The 25,852-nt window shown below is 36.9% G+C and overlaps 1 long non-coding RNA gene across 1 annotated transcript in view; it reads left to right on the forward strand.

The window, feature by feature from the left end:
• The window catches only part of LOC133658445 (uncharacterized), a 383,871-nt gene that overhangs the window by 219,599 nt on the left and 138,420 nt on the right, over window positions 1–25,852 (forward strand). The window contains exon 3 of the long non-coding RNA XR_009827464.1: window positions 20–105. This is a non-coding gene — a long non-coding RNA (uncharacterized LOC133658445). The remainder of the gene's footprint in view (window positions 1–19; window positions 106–25,852) is intronic.

The following is a 25,852-nucleotide window of genomic DNA, read 5'->3' on the forward strand; positions in this document are numbered from 1 at the left end:
AATGTGACTTTTTCTTCAGCTTTGGGCGAGCTACGTCAATCGTGTCCACGAGAAAAGATGCAGTCGCCAGCGGAAGTGGATATTTCATCACAACATCCGGTTTCGGTGAGCAAAGTCTACTTTTGTATTTAAGACGACCACATTTTCGGTGCATCACTTGTCAATAGTGCACAAATAATAGGCTATATGTATTATATACATTTATATTTTGATTCCGAAGGAATAGCGATTGTTGAAAGACCAGAATTGACAATGTGGAAAAATAAAGCCCCCGTAGATCCACGCTGATGTCCGTGTCTCCTCTACCTAACAGCCATAAAAATATTACAACCCTCCCAAATATATTAAACCATATACATCCATTCATACATTATATTACTTTGATTTACTTTCATGTAAAAAACCCCCACTGATTTTAAGGTGTTGCGACTTTCATTTTATTTTGTAGTAGTAGCGACTTTCTCCCGGTCAACTTCCTTTGTTTTCACTTTATCGAAGTGCGCATGCAAGTGACGTCAAAGCCACATTGGGGCCACATTGGGGCCTCTGCGCGTTTATACTGGAGTCTAATAAAAATCCCATTTTACTTGCAGTGTAAACAGTCGGCTGGAAAAAATCAGATCTCCAAAAAATCTGATTTGGGCCACTTTGGCCTGCAGTGTAAAGGTAGTCTTTATAGTCCATCAAATGGATATGAGGTAGCTATTAAAAACCAAGAGAACAACAAAAAATTTTGACTACGTGGCCTCTAGTAATAAAACAACACACGTTCAAAGCAGTTAAGCACCATGGATAGTGACCACATCATTAGGACACCCACTTTAACAACGGCATTTTCACCAATGACAGTTTGTTTAGTCTTTATTTGAAGGGACAATGTACAGAAACATTAAGCTCAAAGACAGATATGTTCTGTACCAGATTATAGCTAAATAGCTAATTTCCATCTGCAGTCCCTGGCTACCTAAATTAAAGGGATACAAAAATCATGCAATAAAATTATGACAATAAAAACATACACAAGTATTAAGAAAAAAGTCATAAAATGCCCTTTCATGGACACATACTTAATATACAATACAACCACACCTCATTTACATCATCACACAAAGACAATACATGCTTTTGTTCACATCTGTCATCATTTGTAAAAACAACCATGATTTTAACACACACACCTCACAATTTACAATAAAAATGCTCTCATGGATAAATATAATACACATTAGGTTGATGTGTCAAACATAATGCCCATCTTAGTGACCGTGTGAGCAGCTTTGATTGCTCCAAAGCCACTTTTTAACTTCAATTGTGAATGAAGAGTAATCTGTTAGACTTTTCAAGTTTGTTGTGAGGTCGTTCCATTCCTTTACGGCTTTATATGAAAATGCTGATTGTGCAAAAGAGGTTTTACATCTGGGTATGCTACACTGCCCCCTGGTGGAGGCTCGTGTGTTTCTAGTTGTCACAGCAGATGTAAACTGGACAAAGTGCTTAAGTGGCACTGGTGCAGTGTTATTTAAGATTCGATGGGCCATTCGTATTGATGCTAATCTTTGAATGTTAGCTAAATTCAACAATCTATATTTTTGGAGAACTAAACAATGATGGTGGTGTTGTGGTTTTCGGTCAAGGATTTTGAGGGATTGTTTGTGAAAAGTTTCCTATGGCCTCAGTGTCATTTTGCTTGCCTGCGACCAACATGTTATACAATAATAAAAACGAGACATAATCATTGCATTAAAATAAGTTTGAGCTGCCTCCAGTGTTAATGAATTCCTGATACATTTGAACGTTTTTATGTTGTATTTAAGACTCTGGCACATCTGTTTGATATGTTTTTTAAAGCCAAGTGTTGGCTCCAAAATGACACCCAGGTAATGATATTCACTAACATTTTGTATTATTTCCTTATTAACCGTTATATTTGGAAAGGATGACATTTTATATTTGTTTACAAAATACATTGTTGCAGTTTTCTTAATGTTTAATGTAAGACAGTCAAGTAGGCTTGTAGCCTATATCAATATCTATAACGTTTAGTAAAACTGGCCCACATTATCATGTGCAAACACATTTTCTATATGAAGTACTATAGGTCGACTCACCCATATTTGAAGGGCATACGACGTGCCTTGAGCTTTGCGAACTTGCCAATGATGCTCTGGATGTCCATTTTCTTGGCTCTCTAATTCTCCATGGAAAGTCTCTTCTGTTCCATTAAGCTCTTCAAATGTTTTTTTTTATTTAGCTTTAACTTGGAGAATGAGAGCTCAGAGCCTGGCTTCACCAGGTCCGCTCTCTGACCCGGGCCCCTATGTGCGACCTTCCCAAGCCCTTCTGAAGTTATGCCTTAAGTCCATTCCAGGCAGTTAATTGTTTTTAATTGTTTAATTGTCATACCTACCATTGTTCTCTGTTTGACTAACTTCAATTGACCAAATCTTTTATAACATTCTACATTAAAGTTAAGTTAAAGTTAAAGTTAAAGTACCAATGATTGTCACACACACACTAGGTGTGGTGAAATTTGTCCTCTGCATTTGACCCATCCCCTTGATCACCCCCTGGGAGGTGAGGGGAGCAGTGGGCAGCAGCGTAGCCGCGCCCGGGAATTATTTTTGGTGATTTAACCCCCAATTCCAACCCTTGATGCTGAGTGCCAAGCAGGGAGGTAATGGGTCCCATTTTTATAGTCTTTGGTATGACCCGGCCGGGGTTTGAACTCACAACCTACCGATCTCGGGGCGGACACTCTAACCACTAGGCCACTGAGTAGGTTACACAATAATGCAAATATGTATGATTCCTGTTGATATTGTATAAAACCAATATTGGTAACTGCCAGTACACAAAGCACCAACATACTGTAAGTGAGAAAGTTGTATTGGAACTGCTACCCCGACTAAAAAAATGCTGTCTTTGGCCTGCAGACCATTGGCATATTTTCACTTTGGCCGTTGGAGGCAAAATGTTTGGGCTATGTACAGTATCAAAATAAGCTGACTAAACCCATTTTTTAGTGCAATATATGTTTAGAGTGTGACTAAATATCAACTTATCACTGTATTGAACCTTACGATACAATATTATTTGTTTCTTGATGTTGTATAGGGATGGGGAATATGGCCTACAATCTATATTGCGATCTATATTGCAGTTTCTTGCAATAACAATTATGACAATATGTTTTTTTGGCATATAAATGATTGCTTCAAAACTGGTTAATAATTTATCACTCACTCACTCTTTCCCATGACTGTCAAGTCAACTGCGATGAAGAAGCAGCCAGTGTGCGCCAGTTCCCACGGTCCTTAGTGGCTGTCAATAGCTCTGGGGTCGACAGGTCCGTCCATGTCTTGATGTTGTCTGTCCAGGATTTCCGTGGTCTTCCTCGCTTCCTTCCGCCCTCTAGTGTGCCCTGCATGATGGTCTTGCACAGGGTGTCGTGGCGGCATGGGTGGCCAAACCGAGCTAATTTCCTTCTTTTGCCTGTTGCGAGCAGGGGTTCTTGGTGACCGAGTCTTTTGACTTCACCTCGCACATACTCATTGGTTTAGTGTTCGTGGTATGTTATCTTGAGTATTCTTCTGAGGCATTTGTTTTCAAAGACTTGTATTTTTGTTCTGATTCTACCAGGAGTGTCCAGGTCTTGCATCCATACAGTAATATTGATGTTATTAGGGATTTGTAAAGTTTGAACTTTGTCTTCAAGTTGATGTTGCTCTTCCATATTTTGCTTAGTTTGGTCATTGATGCTGTTGCTGTGGCGATCCGAATGCGGATTTCTGCATCACATGTGTCATCTTTGGCCAGTTTTGCTCCCAGGTATGTAAATCTGGTCACTTCCTTCAGTTGTTCCCCATCCATCATTATGTTGGTCCTTGAGTTCTTTGAGGTGTTCATCAGTACCTTTGATTTGGCTGTGCTGACCTCCATTCCATAGGCACCAGCTGCTGTGCATAATTTGTTTGTAAGGTCCTGCAGTTCGGAGTTTGAGCCTGCCAAGAGGTCGATATCATCTGCAAAACGTAGATTGCAGATGGGCCTGCCGTTTATTGATATTGTAGTCTGGTGTTCGTGTAGGGATTCCTGCATGATTCTCTCTAGGAATAGTAATATCTGGCTAACAGTTAATACCCGGTTACTAACTACTGTAACACGGGTACATTTACACTTATGTTAAAATGTAATAAGCACTTATCCTTATTTATATTGATTTATTCACTATGGAATCGACCATATACTGACCATATACTTTGAAATAATGCCCAACCATGGTTCAGTTTAACAAGTGATACAAAGACATGAATTTTAATATATAAAACAATACAAGATGGATGGATGGTATTATTTGGATATGTATTTGCCTATATATGGAGATATGTTTTTGTGCCAAAAAAAAACTTGTTTATATGTGAAATACAGAGTATTAATAATATAATGAGATAAGATCAGTAAATTACTCATTATAAAGATGAAAATGACAAGAAGGCTAGATGGATAATTTAAGTTAAACTTCTTCCCCCTCCTTTTTTGGATATGAAAAACCTAATCATTATGTATTGATTTTATTTTCTGTGTGTTTCCATTGCGGAGTATTTGTTTCTATATATATACTTTACTGTATTGTTATTACAATACTTTTTCTTATAATTTATTTTGTTTGGGTGTTATTTTCAAAGTACTACTACTATACTATACCTGGTATCGTTACTGTTGGTTTATGTTTCATCCTGCCCACCACTGTTTACATTGATGCATCGCCTAAACAAAAAGTGTGGACTCTTAAGCTTTAAATACATATGGATATAGTTATCCCTCCTTCCTTCTCCCATTTTGTTTTAATATATGAAGTGGAATATGATTTCATATTCAACAGACCCTTATACAAGCATGAAAAAGTTCTATCAATGGTTTCTGAATTGTAGGCTTTTGTAAACAATTCAATCAAATATATGCTTGTCTTTGTGACATTTTTCACCTTCAAATTAACAAAATGCCGCAGTTGGAAATATCAATAGAAGTCTTGGTTTTTCTTGAATCTTGAGTCTAATTTATTAGGTGTAAACTCTGAATCATAGGCACACCATTTAAGAAATCTAATATCACTTTCGAGTTTGTATTCCTTTATATTCATTTTCCACACTTTAAGGGTCCATTTCACCCATGGGTTATCAATGTTGTCTTATGTGGGTTTGTAAATTGTTATCCGCCAGGATTGGTTGTATGGGGATGGAGGACATTTCTTCTTCAATATTTTTCCATTGAGCAACATATGACGGCTTGCACCAGCATATCACTGCTCTCATCTGCGCTGCAAAATAATAATATCTGAGGCAAGGTAAACCCCATCCTTCCTTTTGTTTGACCAGTTGTAAAGTTGAGACAAACTCTTGGCCTTTTACTTTGCCATATATACCTAGATAGCCTTTTGTCCCATTCATTGAATTGGTTTCGGTTAGATATACAAGATAAACACAAGCTCATTCAAACCAATTCAGCTTGTGTATATCTTATTTACTGTCCACTGAAAATGAGTCAACGCAGAGTCTGTATTGTATAAATAGCTGGCAACACAAGTGAGTAGCAACATTTTCGTGTCTTGTCTGCAGCCAAGCAGGGTGGAGGTAGGGTTATGATTCGGAAATGCACAAGTTCTGCTGGCACTGGAAAAGCTGTGGTTTATTTAGAGGAAAGATGAATTTCAACATGTACTGAAACATTCGGCAGCGGAGCATGATCCCTTCCATCTGTCCATCCCAATATTCAATTTATGTTTGGCCCAAATTACCTTGTCACTGTCCAATGGCAAGCAGGTGTCAAACAGATGCGGCCCGCCACAATATTTTTTGTGGCCCGCCACAATATTTGTGTGTCCTGCAAAAGGCTAGATATGATAAAGCATTTTCTGGCAAAATGTATGCGTTCTTTCAAATTTGACAGACAAAATGTATGGCATGCAATTGCATATGTTCTGCACTTTAATATTATTTGATCATGCAAAAAGATGTTTAAAAAGTATTTGTTATGTTTGGTTATCAAACATATTTTAAAACCTGCTTGTTAGCTTGACTTACGATTTCAAAGCAAGTTACATATAAATCTGTTCATCAAAAAGTTATTCATACAAATTGTATAATGCTATTGTATGTATATGCTGTATACATATACTGTATACTGTGTATATATACTGTGTATATACTAAGGGTGTAACGGTACGTGTATTTGTATTGAACCGTTTCGGTACGGGGGTTTCGGTTCGGTTCGGAGGTGTACCAAACGAGTTTCCACACGGACATATTAAGTAGCGTACCGCACGTTGTGTAAACAATGCACACTGAGGCACAACACACTGCATCTAGCAGCGACCGGGCTATGACAACAAAGTGAAAGCGGTTTGCCGACATTGTTCAGCAGCAGTAGGGTATGCTTCTGACAACATGTCAAACATGCGAACCCATTTGAAGCAGCACCACCCCCAAGTGAACATCGCTTCAACGAAGAGAAAGACGAGCTTCGTGCAAACATCGCATTCAAGCAGCCTCTCCTCGGCGAGTCAGGCAGGGCTAAAGCAATAACAAATGCCGTTGGTGTTTTTATAGCAGCAGATTTAAGACCATATTGCATTAAAAACTAGATTTTGACCCACTTATATGGTGGAAGAACAATGCGCCCATATATCCTCTTACTGCCAAGTTAGCCAGGCACTACCTCGCCATACCTGCTAGCGCCATGCCCAGTGAAAGGGTATTTTACACAGCTGGAGAACTGCAAGCAGGTCTGCTCTTTCTGCAGACAATGTGGATAAACTGATTTTTCTGGCAAAAAACATGAAGATTGAGTAAAAGTCACCAGGGTTAAAGGCTGGGGAGTGGGAAGAAAAGTTAATCTGAGGCTGAGTTGACTTTGAAACTGTTTAATGTTGCACTTTTTATACGTAGAAGAAAAGTTTTGTCATTTCATTTAATCTGAGCAACAACTTAAGGCAGTTTAATGTTGATTAACGTGGACCCCGACTTAAACAAGTTGAAAAACTTATTCGGGTGTTACCATTTAGTGGTTAATTGTATGGAATATGTACTGTACTGTGCAATCTACTAATAAAAGTCTCAATCAATCAATCAAAAAAAACACTTTATATGTAGAAAGGTTTTGTTAAGAAACCATTCTGAGCCTTATCTTATTTAGCTTTTATTTTATATATGTTGACCACATTAACCTTGGCAATCGACCCTGTGTGTATATGTATGTTTTTGTTATGCTTAGCATTCATGTCTGCCTGCTGTCGCACTCATCAGCCTAGTGGTGGCTCACATCCATCACACACAGAGCTATTTGTATTTTTGGGCAGAATTATTATAGTGTTCCCAACGTTAAAAGGATAAAGCCATTGTGTACGAATTTGGTAAATAAATAACCAAAAAATTTATATTTTGTTGTTTTCTTACTGTACTGAAAATGAACCGAACCGTAACCTCTAAACCGAGGTACGTACCAAACCGACATTTTTGTGTACCGTTACACCCTTAGTATATACTATATATACAGTATATTCTCAAATAGCTTTGTTTATGAAAAAAACTAAACATTTTCCTTAGACTTTCCTGACCTCAGTCTTTGAAAGTTAGTTTGTTGTTTACACATTTTAACATGTTCGAAAAGGAGTAGGAAGAAGCAGGGTCACTTAAACTTAGCTCTTCTCCTCAACTTAAGCGTGTCCATACGGAAGTGTTTTGACATAGGAGTTGCATCTCAGTTAAGTTTTATGCTTTGTCACAAGTAACATTTTAGTCACAAGCATCCGCGCTATTAGTTAGCGTAGCAAATGTCACAGGGTACCCCGTAAGATCTCCCCAAAATATATGTCTTACTCGCTAGCATTAACTTAAAGCTAGAGATTGACATAGCGTTGTTTTCCAACCATGTGAAGGAAGAAAGTAAGTCTACATTTGTTCACTTCTGGTGTACTGTATACACTACTTAGAAAATCTAGGGATGTACTGTCGTACCCCAGGGCTATAACATGAATGAGGCAAAACACACCTCTCCTCCAACTCCCGAATACCCACATCCAAAAATAAAGTTAGTTTTCAGTGATCAAAGTTTGGAGGAATGACAAAAAAATGTGTTTGTGTGGACATAAAAAATGAGAAAAGAATATTTCTTTATAAATTTAAATTCAGACCCACACACACACACTTGAAAGTGAATTCATACAGTCTCTGCACACTGAGGTCAGATTGAACAGTCCTTATTATCTCTAACAGTTTTGCTCTAGACACAACTCATCAAATGCTTTAAAAAAAAAAATATATATATATATATATATATATATATATATATATATATATGTATTCATATACTTGGGCAGCAACTTGTCATCCTTTTGTCAGAAACGTTTCGCATAATTGGAATTTATCCTCTGGAGCTCATTGCACTTCTCTTTTATCATGAAGTGTGCATCGACTGTGCAACTTGTAAACGCTTGTGGAGTTACAATCAAATAATTTTTTTTGTTTTTAATGTTGACATCAAGGGACCGAGACTGGTTTGTTTTTCATCATTAACAGAATAAACTCAAACCACCCTCCAGTTACAGTAGGGGAGGGATTCATATGGCCCCACTCCTGGGTGGTTCTGGTGGGAGAGGAAGATGGGGGGTTACCGTATTTTCCGCACTATAAGGCGCACCTAAAAACCTCCAATTTTGTCAAAAGCTGACAGTGCGCCCTATAACCCGGTGCGCCTTATATATGACCAATACTGAGCCTCCAACAGGTAAAAGTTTCAGTCAATCAATCAATGGCAACTACGGTAAGCAGCCACCCCCTTAGAAGAAGAAGAAGCGCGCGGTGCATGCTGGGATATATGACTGCGCGAGGTGTGCCGTTTCATTTCCATTTGTTTATTTATGTAAAGACCCCAAAATGGCTCCTATTAAGAGACACGCTTACGATGCAGAGTTTAAACTTAAGACGATCAGTCACGCAGTAGAACACGGGAATAGAGCAGCAGCGACACTGACTCCATTAATGACGACTTCGACGAGACGGATGTTGGATGCCGTATTCGCCCAACTGTTTAATTCGGACACTGAAGAAGAAGAATTTGAGGGATTCGTGGATGAGGAATAACTGCATAAAGTGAGCTTTACATGTTTATTTTGTGTGTTGTGTTGTGTGACATTAACGTTTGAGCAACGTTGAGTTATTGATATATTGTTATTGCTCTGCACTATTTGGAGTGTTACTATATTGTGATTGCACTAACGTTTGATTTACCGTAACAGTATCACTGTTTTTTACGTGTTTATTGAATCCGGGAAAAGTTCCCCTGCACTTTGTGATATAAATGTTGCACTACATGTTATACCTTGCTGTTGTTAAACGATAAACAAAACACCACGTCACTGACATTACCTCGGGGAAAATAATAAAACAGCTGTTTATTCATTTTGGGAGTGAACAGAGTTGTCAGAACGCTGGTTTGTAATCTATTAATAAAGTTTGACTGACCTAGATGACTGTTTTGTTGACATTCCCTTTAGCACAGCGCAAGATGGCGGCGCATGGCTATGCTGCGGCTCGATAAGGCTCTTGGGAGTGTAGAGCGATTTGGCACAAAACACCCGTCATTTCTGTCAATTTCATGGCTGGCTCAAAGCGTGAACACTCTGTGATCACATACGACCGACAGACAATTCTGGATGTGGATGGATCGGGTCGTTATAGACTGAAAGATGCATGTACGGTGGACCTCCTCGCGAGCATGGGAATACTTTGCGGGCTACATCGAGCGGCCTTTGTAGCAGCGGAGTCAAGTGCTAGCGGTGACCGCCAATGGAGACGACGTAAGCGGTGCGAGCGGAAGCAGAAGCGGGGATGCCGAGCGGGGCTAACAACAAAGAGAAAAGCTAACCAAAGAAGCGTGGAGTCTTCGGGTAAGAAGCCATTTAAACTAGAACTAGCCGGCGTCAGGCTGGATAATCCCTGCACACATAGCAATTTTCTTAGAATAAAACACAACTCACATAATGTTTTTTCTTTTGTGACCGTGTCAGAGGCAGACATACATTGTACTGAGGTAGCTAACTATGATGCGTTCAGTTTATCGCAACATCAAGCAAACAATCTGAATATCCCCGTCGTATCAATTCCTAGATATGGTCGAAACTATTTAAAGTGCAATACGCATAATAAACGCAACATTATTAATATTGCTACTTCGGATAATTTCAACAAACAATCCTCAAAACAGCCCACTACCTATAATATGGGCTTTTTAAACATAAGATCATTATCTTCCAAAACATTATTAGTTAATGAAGTCATTAGAGACAACAAACTTGACGTCGTTGGTCTCGCCGAGACCTGGCTCAAACCACACGATTGTTTTGCGCTAAATGAGGCATCTCCTCCTAACTATACCAATACACATGTTGCCCGACCTCTTAAAAGGGGAGGGGGTGTCGCACTAATATACAATGAAAACTATAATCTTACACCTAACCTAAATAATAAATATAACTCGTTTGAGGTGCTCACTCTGAGGTTTGTCACACCGCTGCCTCTCCACCTGGCTGTTATCTACCGCCCCCCTGGGCCCTATTCGGACTTCATCAGTGAATTCTCAGAGTTTGTTGCTGATCTAGTGACGCACGCCGACAATATAATCATAATGGGGGACTTTAATATCCATATGAATACCCCATCGGACCCTCCATGCGTGGCGCTCCAGACTATAATTGATAGCTGTGGTCTTACACAAATAATAAATGAACCCAAGCATCGCAACGGTAATACGATAGATCTAGTGCTTGTCAGGGGTGTCACCACCTCTAAAGTTACGATACTCCCGTACACTAAAATAATGTCCGATCATTACTTTATAAAATTTGAAGTTCTGACTCATTGTCAACAAACTAATAATAATAATAATAACTACTATAGCAGCCGCAACATTAATGCTGCCACAACGACGACTCTTACTGACCTACTGCCTTCGGTAATGGCACCATTCCCAAATTATGTGGGCTCTATTGATAACCTCACTAACAACTTTAATGACGCCCTGCGCGACACCATTGATAGTGTAGCACCGCTAAAGCTAAAAAGGGCCCCTAAAAGGCGTACCCCATGGTTTACAGAAGAAACTAAAGCCCAGAAATTATCATGTAGAAAGCTGGAACGACTAAACTTGAGGTTTTCCATCAAGCATGGTGTGATAGTTTAATAACTTATAAACGCATGCTTACCTCAGCTAAAGCTAAATATTACTCAAATCTCATCCACCTCAACAAAAATGATCCTAAATTTCTGTTTAGTACAGTAGCATCGCTAACCCAACAAGGGACTCCTCCCAGTAGCTCCACTCACTCAGCAGATGACTTTATGAATTTCTTTAATAAGAAAATTGAAGTCATTAGAAAAGAGATTAAAGACAATGCATCTCAGCTACAACTGGGTTCTATTAACACAAATACGACTGTATATACGACGGATACCGCCCTCCAAAATAGTTTCTCTCTCCTTGATGAAATAACATTGGAGGAATTGTCAAAATGTGTAAATGGGACAAAACAAACAACATGTTTACTTGACCCAATTCCTGGGAAACTTATCAAGGAGCTTTTTGTATTATTAGGTCCATCAGTGTTAAATATTATAAACTTATCACTTTCCTCTGGCACTGTTCCCCTAGCATTCAAAAAAGCGGTTATTCATCCTCTACTCAAAAGACCTAACCTCGATCCTGATCTCCTGGTAAACTACCGGCCGGTGTCCCACCTTCCGTTTATCTCGAAAATCCTCGAAAAAATTGTAGCACAGCAGCTAAATGAACACTTAGCGTCTAACAATCTCTGTGAACCTTTTCAGTCCGGTTTCAGGGCAAATCACTCTACGGAGACAGCCCTCGCAAAAATGACTAATGATCTATTGTTAACGATGGATTCTGATGCTTCATCTATGTTGCTGCTTCTTGATCTTAGCGCCGCTTTCAATACTGTTGATCATAATATTTTATTAGAGCGTATCAACACGCGTATTGGGATGACAGACTTAGCCTTGTCTTGGTTTAACTCTTATCTTACTGACAGGATGCAGTGTGTCTCCCATAACAATGTGACCTCAGACTACGTTAAGGTAACGTGCGGAGTTCCCCAGGGTTCGGTTCTTGGCCCTGCACTCTTTAGTATTTACATGCTGCCGCTAGGTGACATCATACGCAAATACGGTGTTAGCTTTCACTGTTATGCTGATGACACTCAACTCTACATGCCCCTAAAGCTGACCAACACGCCGGATTGTAGTCAACTGGAGGCGTGTCTTAATGAAATTAAACAATGGATGTCCGCTAACTTTTTGCAACTCAACGCTAAGAAAACGGAAATGCTGATTATCGGTCCTGCTCAACACCGACATCTATTTAATAATACCACCTTAACATTTGACAACCAAACAATTAAACAAGGCGACTCTGTAAAGAATCTGGGTATTATCTTCGACCCAACTCTCTCGTTTGAGTCACACATTAAGAGTGTTACTAAAACGGCCTTCTTTCATCTCCGTAATATCGCTAAAATTCGTTCCATTTTGTTCACAAGCGATGCTGAGATCATTATCCATGCGTTCGTTACATCTCGTCTCGATTACTGTAACGTTTTATTTTCGGGCCTCCCTATGTCTAGCATTAAAAGATTACAGATGGTACAAAATGCGGCTGCTAGACTTTTGACAAAAACAAGAAAGTTTGATCATATTACGCCTATACTGGCTCACTTGCACTGGCTTCCTGTGCACCTAAGATGCGACTTTAAGGTTTTACTACTTACGTATAAAATACTACACGGTCAAGCTCCTGCCTATCTTGCCGATTGTATTGTACCATATGTCCCGGCAAGAAATCTGCGTTCAAAGAACTCCGGCTTATTAGTGATTCCCAGAGCCCAAAAAAAGTATGCGGGCTATAGAGCGTTTTCTATTCGGGCTCCAATACTATGGAATGCCCTCCCAGTAAAAGTTAGAGATGCTACCTCAGTAGAAGCATTTAAGTCTCATCTTAAAACTCATTTGTATACTCTAGCCTTTAAATAGACTCCCTTTTTAGACCAGTTGATCTGCCGTTTCTTTTCTTTTCTTTTCTACTCTGCTCCCAACCCGGGGTGGACCGCTAGCCTGTCCATCAGATGGGGACATCTCTACGCTGCTGACCCGTCTCGACTCGGGATGGTTCCTGCTGGCCCCACTATGGACTGGACTTTCGCTGATGTGTTGGACTTTCACAATATTATGTCAGACCCACTCGACATCCATTGCTTTCAGTCTCCCCTAGAGGGGGGGGGGGGGTTACCCACATATGCGGTCCTCTCCAAGGTTTCTCATGGTCATTCACATTGACGTCCCACTGGGGTGAGTTTTCCTTGCCCGTATGTGGGCTCTGTACCGAGGATGTCGTTGTGGCTTGTACAGCCCTTTGAGACACTTGTGATTTAGGGCTATATAAATAAACATTGATTGATTGATTGATCTAATGGATGCATAACGTAACCCCAGCCTCTACTGTAGCGTCTATTCTATGCGCCTTATAATGCGGTGCGCCTTACAGTATATATGAACAAAGTTTTAAAATATGCCATTCATTGAAGGTGCGCCTTATAATCCAGTGCGCCTTATAGTGCAGAAAATACGGTGATCATGTTTGCAATGCAGTATGCTGAAAATGATGGAAAGTGTCACTCCACATAGCAACTGACGCTGTGTTCAAAGTTGGAATTGCCACAAAACCCATTTAAAGATATTCAACACTACTGCCATTTGGCGGCTATAGTGTATGATGCGCCGCCCCAATTTGTCACGTTTCATGTGTCGGGTAAAGCGCGACGAATGGGGCCATGTGAATCCCCCTCCCCCTATTAGTGTAAATACGCTACGATGTTTGAGCAATCAACCAGGCCCAGCAAATAGATTGTAGAGGAGAACATGGAGGCTTTTAAGTGAAACTGTCACACAGAAAGGAAGTTCCGTTTGTTTCCAACCCTGATGAAAAGTCATTGAGGAGCTCCCCGCATTAAAAAACCCCCCAACAAAACGAGTGTAAAGTAAATTTTAATAAAGAGAAATGAGTGTTCTCCGCACTCCGCCTGTTTTCTTGACAGTTTCCTTACTTCAACCTAATGTCAGCATGCTGACAATTAAATTACAGCAGGTCTCTGGGAAGAAGACCACAATCTATCACATCATTACTGGCACAAGATTAACTGGTTGACATTTCTCCTCACCAAATTGGCACAAAAGGAACGGGGAGAGACAATAAACTGTCAACAAGACCCATTAGATGTGGAGTACACTATAAATGCTCTAATTAACGCTTCTGTTCAATTAGGTGCAGAGACTCCGATAATTGCATATTGTGTGGTCGACAAAAGCAAACAACTGCCAAGAACTTAAAATAATGCAGAGTTTAAAAAAAAAACTAGTTGGTATTAAAGAGGGCTGTCTTCAAATACAGATTGTCATAGTCAAATCTAATTTGTTATATTTGTATGTATTTTTATTTTCTTTGTTAGCATATTCACTGCGCTTCCCTTTTTCCACATTTTGTTATGCTACAACCTTATTCAAAATGGAATAAATCCATTTTTGTCCTCAAATGTCTACATAAATAACCCACAAAAACAATGTAAAAGGTTTTTTTTAATTTTATTTTGCAAATGTATTAAAAATACAAAAATCACATGTATATAAGTATTCAGAGCCTTTGCAAGTCCGCCGTTTTAGTCAATAAGTTCCTTTTTTTCCCTCTATCCTCTTGTTGTGGGGCCGAATGGCTCGCACATGCACATGCATCCTCTGCTGTTGCCATTGCTAACATAAAGTAGCATATAGTTTGAACTTATATCTGTCAGTAGACTACATATGGAAGCGATAAAAACTACAACATGGCTGGTGGGGAGAAAACGCAGTTGGAGTGGAGGCACGTAAATAAGATCTCTCACAAAACGGCACCTCCCAAAGAGACGGTCAGAAAGCGGCTTGAAGACATTATGAAAACATAATCTATGCACAATTTTGACCAAAGAAACACCATTACACGCATTTAGACCACAAGGAAGTGTTTTGAATGCAGAAAAAAAAATCCTAATATGACCCTTTTAAAACAATAGATGAGCTAATACGCCAGAGGTTGGATAGTTTAATGAGGTCCTCATCTATAATAATAATTTTAAAAAAGGATGGTGCAAACAAGAGTCTTTTTGTGTCTTTCTCACGGTCTCCATGTGTCTGTTGAACGTCAAAGTTGACCAACTTCTTGTTTTATGGCCACAACCTTCTACTATACAAGTGCGAGGCATGATTTATAACCTAGAATTAACTTTCGCCAACTCCGAGGCAATGCAGCAGCTCACCGGCTCAGGATGTCAATATAGCAGCATAAGCTACAGTAGTTACCTCTCTGTGATCACGGCACTTCTAAAAGTAGTTCCTCAGCGTTAGCGCTTATAATAGGATTGCCGCTAATACTTGGTTAATATGCAAGTCATGTAATTGGATTATTGTTGGTGTTTTTTGGATATTTTTTTTAGAGAGCTCTCACTATTTCCACAAGTCACATTGTTAGCCATCTCATACTTGCCGTGTAGTACAAAAACAACAATTGTGAATGATCGGCAGAATTTCAAAGTTCCCCTACAAGTTGTATTTCTGGGTTTTTGCTTTGTCCTGTTCCTCCAACACATTACCTTATATGTAGACTGGAGAATGACCTTCCTCTTGTTACACGCCTTATGTTATTTTGTATTTATCGTTTATTACTGTTTTTCTTTATTGCCTATGTGATACTGTTTCTCTTAATACTTGCCGGGACCTGATTTCAAATGTCTTACCGTATATTTGCAAACATTTACAAGTATGACACATAAAGCTCCTTAAATCCTTGATATGAAAATCACACGGTGCACAAGAAGTTGCATCATTTAAATCCTCGGCAGGCCGCTAGGTCAAAAATATATTCACTCAGCTTTGCGCGTGTATATTTGATGCTATGACTAGTGGTGCTTACGATCTAAACACGGTCCTGTTACCTAAATTATTATTTTCGTTTTGATCGTCTTTTAAACAAAATGTGTTGTGCTTAGATTTGACACAATGATAACAAATGCTGCATGGCTACACTTTATTTTATGTATTTGCAATATTTAGGCTAGAGACTCACTTTTGTTACTCTGTCCTGATAGTCAAATACATCATCTTCAGCTTAGGAACTTTGTAAGAAATTGAAAAAAAGTTGCTTGAAATGGGCCAAAACACATTTTGACTCATTTGATATGTTGAAAAAAGACATTAATTTACGGTATTTTCTGGACTATAAGGCGCACTTAAATTGTTTGTTTTTTTCCCAAAACTTGACAGTGCGCCTTATAACCTAATGTAAGGAATACGTTTGGTTGAGCTTACCGACCTCAAAGCTATTTTTATTTGGTACTTGGTGTAATGATAAGTGTGACCAGTAAATGGCAGTCAAACATAAGGGATAAATGTAGGCAATGCTCTATGATGGCAATATGTCTCAAGTAAACAACACCAACATTTTAAATGTTCCATTGAAAATATAGAACATTACACACGGCTTTCAAAAATCTATCAAAATGTTTTAGTACGACTTTGGTAAGCTATGAAGCAGCACCGCTTGAAGGATAGTCGGCACATTAAACATACAAGTATTATTATGGTGTGTGTATAAGGTAAGACATATCTGGCGTTTTGTTTCACAATATTATGCAAATGCAACTTTTCTTACCTTCTGGTACCTGCTGATCTGTATTTGGGATCTGTAGAAGTCCTGAAAAATTGCGCGCGTCCGCACCGACGACGTAGTCTATAAGCTTCTTCTTTTTCTCTATCTTCTTGTTATGTGACATTCATCCTCTGCTGTTACCATTTCTAATATAAAGTAGTGTAAAGTTCTTACTTATATCTGTCAGTAAACTTGCCATGAAAGCGCTAAAACATACCGGTGTAGTGAGTTTACATTATTCACCCAAGGAACTTTAGTTATTAGAGTTCCGGTCGGACGGTTTTTAACGGGACACATTTCCTGTGTTGTTGTTTCCGGATGAGGAGATGCTCCGTTATTGATTTAAGCAACGTCTGAATGTCAATATAACAGTTAGATGCATCTTTTGACACTTCTTCCACTCCCGTCCTTGCATGCTACACCGCTACAACAAAGTGTAGAAGACACTGTCGAAGGTGAGCCACGTAAATAAGACCGCCCACAAAACGGCGCATCCGGAAGCGGCATGAAGATGATCTGTAAAACATAATCTATGCAACATTTTGACCAAAGAACCACTATTACATGTTATGTAGACCACAAGGAAGTGTTTTCAATTTAGAAAAAAATTATAATAATATGACTCCTTTAATGCGGCCTATAATCCGGGGCGCCTAATATATGAAAAAAAGATCAGAAATAGACCATTCATCAGCAGTGCACCTTGTAATCCGGTGCGCCCTATGGTCCGGAAAATACGGTAAATGCAGTTTGAGATGTCGTCGATTCGGTGGAATGGCAGAGATGCATGTGGCCGACATCTAACAGCCATGTTACTATGCTGCTGTTAACCGAAAACTAATGTGTGTTACACTTGCACTAATGTTAGCTGCTATTAGCATTGGCTGTGTTGCTGTTGTGTTGCGCAATATACTTGTTAATAAATGACCATGTGATCAAAGTGTTTCCCTTTCCACTCTCTGTGCAGGCAACAGAGCGTGCAGACAAAGCATACTCCTCAACAAAAGTAAAGGTCACAGAATCAATAATTCATTAAAGGATTGACTGTGCCATCGCCTTGTAATCAGCAAGATATATTTATTTATCGCGAGCGACTCTAAATCTAAAAATCTAATTTTAAATAAATTGCAACGCTGGAAAGAAAGAAAAGAAAAGAGAACAACATGCCACCTTTAGTCGATTTTTATCACCCTCGATCGGATTGCACATTTGATTCTGTATTTCTCTCACAGGAGCCATCAAGGCCCAGTACATTGACACATTTGGCCTCTCTCTACTGTGTAATAAAAGTAAAAAGAGGAAGCAAAATAATACAGTGTTAACAAAAATGCAGGATAGTTGTGTTTATATTAGGGCTGTCAGATGATTAAAATCACGTTTTATCCCTAGTTATCTTGTAATTAATCGCGATCATTAGCAGATATATATTCAGTTCAGTTCAGTTCATTTATTTATTACATTAAAAAAAAAATCAAACAAAGGAATGGAATAAAAATAAATCAATTTACATAGCATTAAAGAAAATTATGAATGAAAAGCAGCAGAAATAAGTCAAAAACTTATATCTGCCCCCTATTTTCACAAATACAACAAATGACTATCAATGTTGGTGATGAAAAAGTCATATTTTCATTTTACAACAATTAAACCAATAATAAAGACATAATTTTACTCAGTCATATATTTTCATCATCATGATTTTTTTACATGTTTTAATACAGAAAGAGATTTAAATTGTTTTATTCCACTATCCAGTTTGTTCCAACTAACACCTCTGATTGAAATACTTATTTCCATTATCACTGTTCTAAAATGTATTAAAGATCTCAGTTCCTTTAAGATTAAAATTACTTTCTCTTTTTACAAATCTGTTTGGAATGTTGTTTGGTAGAATTGTTGCATGTGCTTTGTACATGATTTTTAGGATATTATACTCCACCAGTTCATGACATTTTAATAAATGTAACTGTTTGAGTATTGGGTTTGTGGAATTCTTGCGGCTCTTTTCTGCATAAAGAAGATTGCATTTAAATATGCTTTACAGGCACTATTCCACTTTTCCACACGGTATGCTAGATATGGAACAATCAGTGAATTAAACAAAATAATCAATGCTTTTTGATTTAGAAATTCCTTCACTTTGTGTAAAATAGCAATAGTTTTAGATACGTTAGCCTTTGTATCAGCTATGTGTGATTTCCATGACAAATGTTCATCAATCATAACACAAAAAACTTGATCTCTTGTGTTGTTTTTAATCTCAACACCTTCGTTGTCCACACTTTTCCCACTACCGCAAAAAAATCATACATTTTATTTTACTAGTATTCAAGGATAATATATTTACATCAAACCATCTTTTGATTTTGATGAATTCATTTTCAACCACAAATACGGTACTAAATATTGTTCAGTTCAGTTTCAGTTTATTTGGAACATGCATACGATACAATGTAATGCATCACATATTTCCAGTTGTTTCATTACAGCACGTCCGAAAAGGAGTAGGAAGAAGCAGAGTTTATTTAATCTTACCCTTTTTCATATCATAGCAATTTTATCCAATTTTCTTGATCTCTATAACAGAACAGTGAACACATAAACAATTATACATAATATACCATCGTAAGCAAACAAATATTACATACATAAATAATCTTTGTCTCAATAAAAAAAAAAATGCAGTTGACATTTCTTCTACCAAATCAATTATTGCTGTTATTGCTGAGTGATTGGGACGAAACCTATATTGACTGTTACTTAAAATGTTATATCTATTAATACATTTATTTAACCTGAAAGCAAATAATTTCTCCAAGATCTTTGAGAACTGTGGCAGCAGTGATATGATTATGTAATTAGAGTACTCTTGTTTGTTTCCATCTTTGTAAAGTGGCATTACTTTATACATTTTCATATGGTCTGGAAAAATCCCTGGTTGGATAACTAAATCGATGATGTTCTTTATAAATGTCATACTCATGTCTACATAATCGTTTGAGGACTTATTTGGACATTGCTTCACAGTTTGTAATAATTCCATCTTGTCTACTTTTTAAAGAAAAATACTGTTTATATTATCTATATATATATATATATATATATATATATATATATATATATATATATATATATATATATATATATATATATATATATATATATACATATATATATATTTATTTATTATTTGTTTAGCCAAGGTAGGGCAGATGTATACACATAAATTATTGCAATCATTCACTACAATATATTTGTCCTAAACATATTTATTATCTTTGTTGAAATTATTTGGAATTTTAAGTAGTGCTTTTTATTTTTTTAGAACCCTGTAAATTATGCATTTTATTTTGTCTATTTTTGTCTAGCAATTGACAATAGTATTCTTTTTTATGTTTTCTTGTAATCCATCTTGTCATACAGATAAATCAATATTTTCATTAATGAGTTGTATGCATTATTCACATCATCTTTGTACATTTGATCCCATTTTGTTTCTTTAAGTCTTCTCTCAAAGCGGTGAAGGCTTCTAATGGTCTATTTCTTACAAATATCTCTGGTGGGTCTTGCACTACAGTATTAAATTGGTTCTCAGAAACACACTCACGTCCGGCATTAAAATTCCACCAACTTATAACATTCTTTGTGTTTGTAAAACAATTGTATTTAATAATATATATACAGTATATATATATATATATATATATATATATATATATATATATATATATATATATATATATATATATATATATATATATATATATATATATATATATATATATATATTATTTGATAAGTGTACCCAAAGACAGAGTATTGTCAAGTTGTTAATACTACCAACATTGGACTGGACAATATATTTGCTTTATGCAAATGTTTGTTTATTAAACATTATGCTTTTCGAACAGCTCAACATAAAATGGACAGAAAAACTATTTTACACGCACACACATATCGCTTCTGACACAGACTCACTTCAACGGGCATTACATGTTTTCCTTATGTGATATAGTTGTTCAGTTTGATGGTTAGTGGTCTGAAATTTTGCGAGGGAGCACTTTAAACATTTTTGAAGTTGTTTATTGATTTTTTTTAAAATAAAATTGCATTGTATTTTTGATTGAAACATTGTTAGAATATGACACAAACAAAGTAGACACACTTTCTCTAAAGAACTCATTTGGCCCTATCGACTCGCATCATAACTGCTATTTTTAAACAGACTGTAATCCTGGTATATAATGTTGTGTTTTCCATTAAAGCCGAATGAATATAATTATGTTGATTGAAAAACAAGAAAATATTGTTTTTGGTGTAATTGGCGCTAAAACCATGAGTGTAAGTCTCAGAGCTTTGATAAGCATAAATAAGTTACACTGCCATCAAACCACTGAAATGCAATAAAACCATTATTGGGCAGTTATACTGTATAAAACATGGCAGATAAAAATACAATACTTTTGTGAGCTCACTAAACTGAAGTCCTGCTTGCATTCTATCATTCTAGCTCAGTAGCTACCGGTAAAATAATATTTTCTGTCTACTGAATCAACATCAATGTTGTCATTAATGTTTTAATTTACCTATTCAAGACTGTACTTTCCAAACCTTAAATATTCTACTCTGCAACTTATTTTTTTAAATATTGCAAATTTTGCATTATCCATTATTAAAAAGTAGTTGACATTTTTGAGAAAAAGGCCATACACATTAAAAAAACTAAAAGATAATACAAACTTTATATCAATAGATGTATTGGAAGTTGTAACAAAATTCAAGTAAAATAAATATGGATTTATTTAGTGTTTTTATGACACTTCTATGAGGGGATCCTTTTAAGTGTATACAGTCTAACTTAAGGTTGCGCAAGAGTTAAAAACAAGTCTATTATAGACGACAATAAAAACATGATTCAGCTCAGCTGGGTTTGTAATTGTGTTATGCAAAATGCTTCTTGTCAGTCTTTATAACAGTCAAAGCATGTGACTATTTCCAGAAGCCCCAAGTCCTTCACAATATTAATGGTTGCAAAATTAAAGTTGGCGCAACTCATTTGGCAATTGTTGTTGAAAGTACGTAGTAGTGCTCTCTGCATCAGCAGCTAAGAAATGCTACTTGAGACGCCACTTACTCCAGTGATACTTCAACTCACAGCGGCAGTAGATGAAAATGACTTTGATCTAGTCAATAGAGCAATCTGCCAGGGCTTTGAAGCTAAACTTGCTTTTTTTAATACCCTTTTGCACCTTTATTCGCATGTCCAAAACAATATTGCAGTTGAAGGAAATTTTCGTTAACTTGTTATTGCATTAACTTTGACAACACAAGTTTTATATATATATATATATATATATATATATATATATATATATATATATATATATATATATATATATATATATATATATATATATATATATATATATATATATATATATATCGCCTTGGGAACCCGCGTTGTATGCCGTGTACATTGCATAATAGTGTTGCTTCCACCAAAATTGTAACTCTGACAAAGAAATAGACCAAAAAAATTGTCCACTGCAGAGGACTCTGGTTTTCAGGAGGATACGGACTGTTAGTAAAGGTGAGCTACTGTATGCCCTCAATATAAAGTGCTCAGTTCGTCTTTAGATCTGTCTGTGCTGTGCATGCAACGTTTGACTGAAGATGCAGTGATGTTATGTAACGGACTCGTGTGCCTCCACCGGTTTTAAATAATGCAACTTTGCCCTGAGTGGAGACATCCAGAGGTTAGAGCTGCTGAAATGCTTAAAAGAAAGATTGAAGTCGAAGCTACTGTGTCCAGGTGAAAAGTTTGTACCAAATACATTTGTCACTTTTGAGACTCAACTTTTCCCATAACAATTTGGTTGCGTTCCAAACCGTAACACCTATTAGTGCGTTTAAATGTTCTCATACCAGATGCTAACGGCACAGCTGTCCTTAGTAAACAAGTGACCACAAAGGATGGCCGAGTTTCAGAGGCAGTGAAGTGTTTGCTTCATCCTGTTTTTCAACATCTTCTTACACCATCTGCCTACAAACAACTTTTAATGGCAATCAATCTGTCGAAGTGTCCGAATAAAAAGAGAATTAGACTTCCTTACTACTAATTACCTACCTCAGATTGTGTTCCTTTGGTAAATATACATGTGTCACCATTTTGAACCAACACATCATATATTGCAAAAAAGTGGAAAACATCAGAAATGAAGTGACTATTTTGTTTACATTTTTCTAATTAAGTCAACTAAAGCTGAGGGTAATTGTGGTGTATTGTTTAATGTGTGCTGTGGACAAACTAATGAATGGAACCTGCCTATAATGATTGACCCACCAACCGGCCAATGACTGTATGGACTGTTTAGGCAAAAACTGATAAGATACAGCAATCTGTAAAGTGTCCTTTGAATAAATACTGCATTAAAATCGACACTTTCTCACTTAAAATACTTTAATAATCCATCAACAGAGCAAAAACATTTTAACTTGCCAAAATGCAATTTTACTTGTTACAGAAAACCAAACAAAACATAGTGTTGTTCCGATGCATCTAATATACAATGCTCAGATACAAGCAGTGCTACAGTGTGTTTACTTTTGCAAAAGCTAAATGGTCAGTTAACATCTAAATGTCTCCAATAAGCATTCGTTTTTTGTTTCTTGTAAACCAGTGAAGTCATTTAAAAAGGTAAACATGGTAGGCTAAAAGGCTACTAGGAATAAGCAGCTACGAAACAGCTAAGCACACGATAGCGCACAAGCTAGACACAAGTAATAATGTCTCTGGAATGCATGGTGTGAGACGGTGAGGGTTCTTAAGATTTCAAAAAGCAACTGGAGACAGTGTGTAAGTAAAAAGGTATTAAATCCTTAGACAAAAATGAACATATATGCAGAACAAAAATAAACTGAACAGGCCATGTGGTAAAACAGAATGCTGGGTGACAGCAAAAACTTACGAAACGTGGAGCAGAGTCGGCGTTCACGAAGGATAGACATATTGTAAGTGCATGACAATGTTCTGACAAAGAAGGGAGCCACGACTCTACCTAAATAGTCTTGATTGTCGATATGGAACCTGTGTGTGGAGCAGCGCTCAGAGGCAATAGTCAAGTCACTGCAGGGTAAAACACAAAAGAGGAAGTAGAAACTAGAAAATAAGGGCACTGGACAGGAACTTAACACGAAACATGGAAAAACACAAACTCAACACGTAACTGTCACGCAGGTCATGACCAAGTGTCCTTAATTAAACAATTTAGTCTAAAACGTGACTTTTGTCAATATAAACAAGTATCAAGTAATTATAGTTGCATATTACTTACATATACAAAGTCTCCAAGGCAGAACCGTACGAGAAATGATCCAGTATCAAGTGTCCACATCATTTAACATGTGCGTCCTGAGCTTAACCTATTGAGTCATTGTGGCCACTAGGTGTCCTTAAAAGAACAATTACCACTCCACTTACACTTAAAAACCTTCTAAGTCCACTACAGACGGTTAATAATAAATAGTTCTTATAGTCATCTCCAATTGCTGTTTCCAAACACTTCCAAAGTTTCCAGACCATCCCGTATTTTAGGATTAGTGATGTGTAAATGACATCTCAGTGAATTTTTGGCACACACACTAGCTGTATTGACGCTGTTTTATATCAGCGCTCTCTGATGGTTTAAAAAGTCACTACATTTGAGTTTCAAATAAAATGAATAGTTAGCAAATATCATTGTTTAGACTAGCAATGCAGACATGGTTGTGACATGTGCAACCCTGGTCAATGAGCCAAACAGTAAACGGGTAAAGAGTGGAGTTGAGTTTGTGTTTATTTCGAACATGCAAGCATACAACATGATACATCACAATTTCCAGTTTCTCTATTCACATGTTCGAAAAGGAGTAGGAAGAATCAGAGTTTATTTAATTATACCCCTTTTCCTTTACATAGCAGTTGCTAAAACTGTTGTTCACTTCCTGTTCTCAATTTATTCACAATATATTCCATAAGTAATCACAATTAAAAAAATAAAAATAAAATTAGTGACGTAAGTTATATTTCATATGGTGAGATAAGCAAGATTATCTAGAAAATGAATGGATGGATGAAATAAATTGAGAATGTTTATCATGGTTCTTCTTCTTTGTACTTTGTAAGCACTTTAAGTTTGAAGAGTTTTTTTTGAAGTGGATTATATTAGTACATTGTTTGATTTCTTTGCTTGATCCATTCCATAATTTAATTCCCGATACTGATATACTGAAGGTCTTAAGTGTTGTACGTGCGTACAAATGTTTTAAATTAAATTTTTCTCTAAGATTATATTTCTCCTCTTTTGTTGAGAATAATTGTTGTATATTCTTGGGTAGCAGGTTATAGTTTGCTTTGTGTATAATTTTAGCTGTTTGCAAATTCACCATGTTGTGGAATTTCAGTCTTTTCGATTCAATGAATAAAGGGTTTGTATGTTCTCTATATCCAACATTATGTATTATTCTAATTGATCTTTTTCGTAACACAGTTAGTGAATGAAGTGTTTTTTTGTAGTTATTTCCCCATGTTTCTGCACAATAACTCAGATATGGTAACACTAGTGAGCAGTAGATAATGTGAAGTGATATTTGGTCTAGAACATGTTTTGCTTTATTAATTATTGACGTGTTTCTTGCTACTTTATGTTGTATATTTTTTACATGAGATTTCCAGTTCATTTTATCATCAATCATTATACCTAGAAATTTGGTTTCATTTACTCTTTCATTTTGCATTCCGTCTAGTTGTATTTGTGTTTGACTTTCCCTTCTACTGTTACCAAATAGCATTATTTTTGTTTTACTGAGATCTAAGGATATTCCGTTTTTGTCAAACCATTTTAATTTCTTCATTTCTTCTGTTATTATTTGTATTAGCTTCTGTATGTTCTCTCCTGAACAAAACACTGTTGTATCATCCGCAAATAATACTAACTTTAATTATTTTGTACCTTTACAAATGTCATAGAGATTGAACAATTTTGGTCCTAATATTGATCCCTGAGGTACGCCACAG

This window comes from Entelurus aequoreus, linkage group LG10, assembly GCF_033978785.1.
Source record: "Entelurus aequoreus isolate RoL-2023_Sb linkage group LG10, RoL_Eaeq_v1.1, whole genome shotgun sequence".
NCBI classification, from domain to species: Eukaryota; Metazoa; Chordata; class Actinopteri; order Syngnathiformes; family Syngnathidae; genus Entelurus; species Entelurus aequoreus.